This window comes from Hipposideros armiger, unplaced genomic scaffold (genome assembly GCF_001890085.2).
Source record: "Hipposideros armiger isolate ML-2016 unplaced genomic scaffold, ASM189008v1 scaffold_141, whole genome shotgun sequence".
Taxonomy (NCBI): domain Eukaryota; kingdom Metazoa; phylum Chordata; class Mammalia; order Chiroptera; family Hipposideridae; genus Hipposideros; species Hipposideros armiger.
The window spans coordinates 2,326,060-2,331,494 of NW_017731491.1; the positions used below are offsets into that span (position 1 = coordinate 2,326,060).

The window sequence follows — 5,435 nt, forward strand, 5'->3', positions numbered from 1 at the left end:
TGTTGTATGTGTGTGTTTGTGTTTGCTTTTTAAAGGATTAAAAATATCTCTGAAAGGAAACATAGGAAAATTACCAATCAGCTGTTTCTAGGGAATGGAGTCCAGTGATTGGAGATCAGAGTGAGAGGAAGACTTTTCACTGTATACCTTTTGTTGCTTTTGAGTTTTGAACCATGTGAACATAACACCTATTCAAAAATAAGTAAATAATTTAAATAAAAAGTCATTTAAAAAGGTTCTACAGAAACAGAAATGAGTTTTCACATTTAAATCTCTAATGTACTTACAGTTAATTTTTGTGTATGGTGTGAGATAGGGAACTAATTTTAACTTGTCCCCATGGATAGTCATGCCCTTCCCACCTTTTCATGCTTAGCTCATTGTACTCACTCTCCATGATTCAGCTTAGATGCACATATTTCAGCTGACACGATACCCTATAGAGCAGTGCTGTCCAATAGAAATATAGTGCAAACCGCATATATAATTTAAGACTTGCTGATAGCCACATCAAAAGAGAAATTAATTTTAATACTATATTTTATTTAACCCAATATGTACAATCAGTATAAAATTATTGAGGTAGTTTACATTGTTTCTTCATACTAAATATCCAAACCTGGTATGCAGTTTACCCTTACAGCAGATCACAGCTCTGACTAGCATGTTTTAAGTGCTCCATGGTCACACTTGGCTGGTGGCTATTGTATTGGACAGCGCGCTCTAGGGACGGCTATCATAGAACATATTGCGTTATATTGAAACCATCTGTTCTCCTATCAGCCTCTGTTATTAGCCAGTAAGTTTCTGGAGGGTAGATGCTGAGTTTTATTCATCTTTCTCCTTCGTGGACCTAGCTAGTAGTGACTTGTGTTGAGGTGCTCAACTTTCTATCGAAAGGACTGAACTCTGACTTTTGACACTTTTCCTCACATAAAGCTGAAATTCACCCACTGCAAAGTTCTATCCAGGGGCTCTAGCTCTGCTCCCCGGAGCCTCAAAGGAGGTGAGGTTCCCCTAAATTTTCTCTTCCTCAGGTTAAATACCCCTGAGTGGTCTCCTTTCCTCCTTTGGCCAGGATTCATACCTGCCTCGAAAATGTTTTGTTCGTTACATTGTCTAATTACTTCCCATGTCACTATTTTAGTTTCACAATTGCACTGCAAGCTCCTAAACATCCCAAGGCGGCCAGGGCCTAGGTGTTCTCCTCTCCAGGTGACCTCGATCGTGCCTAGGTGGGTGCCAGTCACACACTGGGCACCTCTCAGGACTAGTGTTTATAGTACGTCTCATTTCTTCCTCTGGCCAGATAATTTCCCCACTGCCCTTTCTGAGCTTCAGAAATCACAGAATTTCAGGGCTGAAAAAGCACACAGACACCCCAGTTTCATTTCTTTATTTTTCAGCAGAGAAAGGTAGGAGACTTGATAGTTTTCTTATCCCAAACCCCAGTTAGTGCTAGAGCCAAGGACCAGGAATAACCCAGAACCCCAGTGTTGGGCCAGTGTTTTTTTCCACTCCACCAGCTTGTCTCTAAAGCCTCCTCCTGCAAGACCCTTCCTCATTCCCATCTCCCACCCAGGCTGGCCAGGGTGGGTGCCCTCTGTAGATGGGACCGCAGGCAGCGAGGAAGGCCAGGGCCTGAAGGACAGACCGTCTGGTGGAGTGGTGGGGTGTATGAATGTGTGTGTTTTGGGGGTGCATAGCGGAAAGGCAACAGTGGGTTAAAGTTAACACCAGGCAATGATGCAATCACAGAATCTGAATTGAGTGCAGGTCGCTTTAAGAAAGGAGTAACTGTAATCTGAAGCCTGCTGGACGCTGGATTGGAAGGCAGCAGAAAAAGTTCTTGTGCTTGCAGGAGCCCCCTCAGTGCGCAGACCTAGGCTGGGCGCGGAGCTGCAGCACACCCACAGGTAAAGCAGCTCCCTGTTTGGTCTGTGTTTCAGGGGAAGGCAGGAGAGGATTCCCTGTGTTGGGAGGACTGGGGAGAAGCAGGGTACCCAAGGTAGAAAAGAGGGGTGCAAGGGAGGAGGTGGAGAAGCAGTAGCCCCTGTAGCTTGGGTACCAGGGTGAGTGGATGAGAGAGGGCATGGGGAGTTGGGGGTCAGAAGGCCAGCACCCAGTGATCTCTAAACCCTACCATACCACTAGGAGAGACGGGAAAGACTCGAGTGAAGTGGGTGGGAAACAAAGGAAGGGGCAAAGGTGGGGAAGCAGCAGAGAGCTCAGCTGCTGGGTCAGGTCTGAGCAGCACCCCAAAGGGGCTCTGAGCTCAAAGGGTAAGAGGCACTCAGGGAGCTGTGCTTCCAGCTGGGGAGGCAGCCTGTCCTGCAGCCCAGCCTTGGCTTGGGCTCAGCTCCCTGTTGCTTTTTCAAAGTCAACTGGTGCTGATTTCAAAGGTAACTTCCCAGCACTACCAAGCAGCTGGTCTGTTGAGCACTGCTCAAGGACTGGTATGGAAAGCTGGGTCCTTCTATCCAGCGCCCACCCTTGTTCATTGGCCAAATTAGCGGCCAGTAAAAGCTGGGAGGTCATTGGGGTTTTGGTCTCTTGCAAACAAGAACTGCTTTTTAGCTCAGCCAGTGTTTGGGGTTGAGGGGCTCAGCTGTCAGCACTGGAGAGAATGGTGCCCTCACCCTCTCCGCTCCCTGGGGCAAGCCACAGGAAGGAGAAGGTTAGAGCCAAAGAAAAGCCGCAAGCTTCCCAGAAACCCCATCACTGCCTGGCCTATGCCCATCCACCAGGAGTTCAGCCCCCAGGCTGAGGGTGGGAGAGGAAGGGGCCAGGGAGTTATGTTCCTGGGATAGCCCTTTGGGAATTTGGGGAGGTGAAAATCATGGGCACCCTGGCCCAACTCAATCAGGTTCCAAGACTTCAGAAGGGACATAGCCTGAGGGCCTAGTGGGGCCACTATGGGTGGAGTGGGTCTGAGGGGAACCCTTGGAATCTCCCTCCCAGAGCCAGGCGAGAGGGCGGTGCCTTTCCTTGCAGTGCCCATGAGGTCCACTGCCATGTGGCTCAAAGGCTATGTGGTTCTGGGAGGAGGGATGGTGTTTGTCTCACAACTGGGTTTAATCTGAAACACATGTACTGGCTCAAATTTATCCTCCCAGCTTGAAGGCACAATCACAAAATTGCAGTTCCTGTGTCTTTTGATCTGGGCAATGTGGCAGAAAGTAAGGCCTGACCTTGGCCCAACAGAGAGGATGTCTACCTCCTCCCCATGCCCTCCCCCACCTGACAGGACAGGAGTCTGGCTGGAATACTGCCCTTTGGACAGGATGGCATTGCTGTCCATGTGCCCCTGGCCAGGCAATGGCTTCCTGCACCAGCCCACAGAACAATCACCTTGCACAGGGCATTGAGTTATGCTCAGAGGGGACCCCCCCCCTCCCCCGCCCATGCAGACCCTTACTCTCTGTCCCTCACTACCCTTGTAGGGGGCTTTCAATAATCTCTCCACTTCCCTCATCCCTAGGGCTTGAGGTGGAGGATTCAAAGAGGTGCTATTCATACTGTGTGTCCCGGAGACTGGCTCTGGGTCAGCTGTGGACCTATGCGACTCTTCCCACCAGGGTCCCTCACCTCATTTTCAGTCTTCAGCCCACCCATGTGGTGACGGTGATCACATGACCTGGGGCTTGGACTCCAACCCTGTAGGGACTCCTACTGAGAAGATCCCACCTTTGAGGGCATTAGAATTGGAAACTTAAGTTTGCTTAAATACTGTGCCAGGATGACCCCCACCTCTTTGCTCCTATCTCAACTCCCTGCCCTGGCCAAAGCAACTTGAGCTCACAACTTTTTCTCTAGCCTTGGATGCAACTCACTGCATTTTCAGTCTCCAATAAACTAGTCAGTCTCCTGAGGCTCAGGCAAGGAAGGCTCCTGCCAGCTCTGGGTGGGGCTGGCCGGGTGGAGAGAGCAGCTGTAAGCCTGGATGGTGTTAAGGTCTCTATTTTGCACTGGGGAAAGCTTTTTCTGTTGTCTCAACGGAAGATTTCTCCCTGAGCGGCAGGGGCAGCCATGTGAAGAGCAGCGGGCTGAGGACACAGGGCTCCATGGAGTCCACGATGAGACAGGAGCTCAAGATCACCGCTTAGAAGGAGAGCCGGGCAGGTTCCCACTGGCAGTCCAGCCATGAGCTGAGCAAGCTCAGGAGGCAGTCTTTTCTTTTCGTTGCCTTTTACACGCTACAATCTTGTCCAGTGGATGATCAAGCTTAATTTTAAAGACAGGCCAAAAATCACACACTGCACCTCGCTTTCCTATTTGTTCTGAGAAGTCAGAAAAGTATGTGTGCTGTGTATGTTGGGGTGGGGGGTTGTTTATGGGTCTATAAAAGGACAATGAAAGAGCTTGAGACCCTTAATGTGTGTGTGTGTGTGTGTGTGTGTGTGTGTGTGTGTGTGTGTGTTACAGGGGAGGTGAGGAGCAGGGAAGACATTATAAATTCTTGGCTTGGCAGTGTGGATGGAAGGAGAACACAGACCAGTCAAAGGTCCTGGTTGCTGAGACTTTGTCCCACTTTCTAACCAGAAGGCCTCTTGGGTGATCTTATCTGTGAAGCCCCCAGCTGCCTCACGCCCTGCAGCCCCCACAGCCTGACTCCAGGGGTGAGCTCATAGATGCAGTGAAGGCAGGAGGGTAAGGGATGGTGGAGCACATAGAGCCCTGGACCCAAATTTCCCTTTTCCCTTGGGGTCCAGGGGCCAGGCCAGAGCTGGGTCAGAAGAGACCGTGGCTGGGGAGGTGAAGAGACTTGGGTGGTCTTACTGAGAAGCGGGGTTGTTTTATGTGAAGAAGGCTCGGGGGGTGTAAGAGCTATTGGGTTGTCGGAAAAGTCATGATGCATTTTTGTAATGAAAAACATAGAAAAAATACGTCATGACTTTTCCGACAACCCAATATTTTCAAGCTGGTAGTGGGGAGAAGACCTGGCTTCCAGGCAAGAAGGGGACCCTGGGATTCCAGTTGGAGGCATACATTTTGGCTCAGGGACCACTAGAGAGCTCACCTGTCTCTGGCACTGGTAAGTGCTATTAAGGCATTATCTAATTTAATCCTCATCACAATAGCTAAGAGCTACTTGATTTCCATTGTACCAGAGAAGACATTGTGATTTACAGAGCTACTAAGACAAAGAATTGAGATTTGAGCCTAAGCTGTCTGACCCCTAGACCCAACACTCCTATGAGAGTAACAGCTCTTGACACAGAACCATCTGAGAAGGAAATGGGTCCCTTATGAAGCCACAGCTTCCAGGCCAGAGGAATTTAGGAAGCGTTTGAGAGCTTCTTGGGGATATAAGGGGCCGGACTGGACGCTTTCATTCTCTGTGTTCTGTGAGCCTACATATGAGACCTAGGTTCTGCCTCCATTCTGTTACTAGACGTTGCCCAAATCCTCTGTAATGAGCTGGTCAGGTGCCT

General features: G+C 49.6%; 1 protein-coding gene across 1 annotated transcript in view; it reads left to right on the forward strand.

Moving 5' to 3' along the window:
• The first annotated feature begins 1,740 nt into the window (after positions 1–1,740).
• The window catches only part of SERPINF1 (serpin family F member 1), an 11,531-nt gene continuing 7,836 nt past the window's right edge, over positions 1,741–5,435 (forward strand). The window contains exon 1 of the mRNA XM_019650451.1: positions 1,741–1,916. The gene's annotated coding sequence lies outside the window, so the exon portion shown is untranslated. The remainder of the gene's footprint in view (positions 1,917–5,435) is intronic.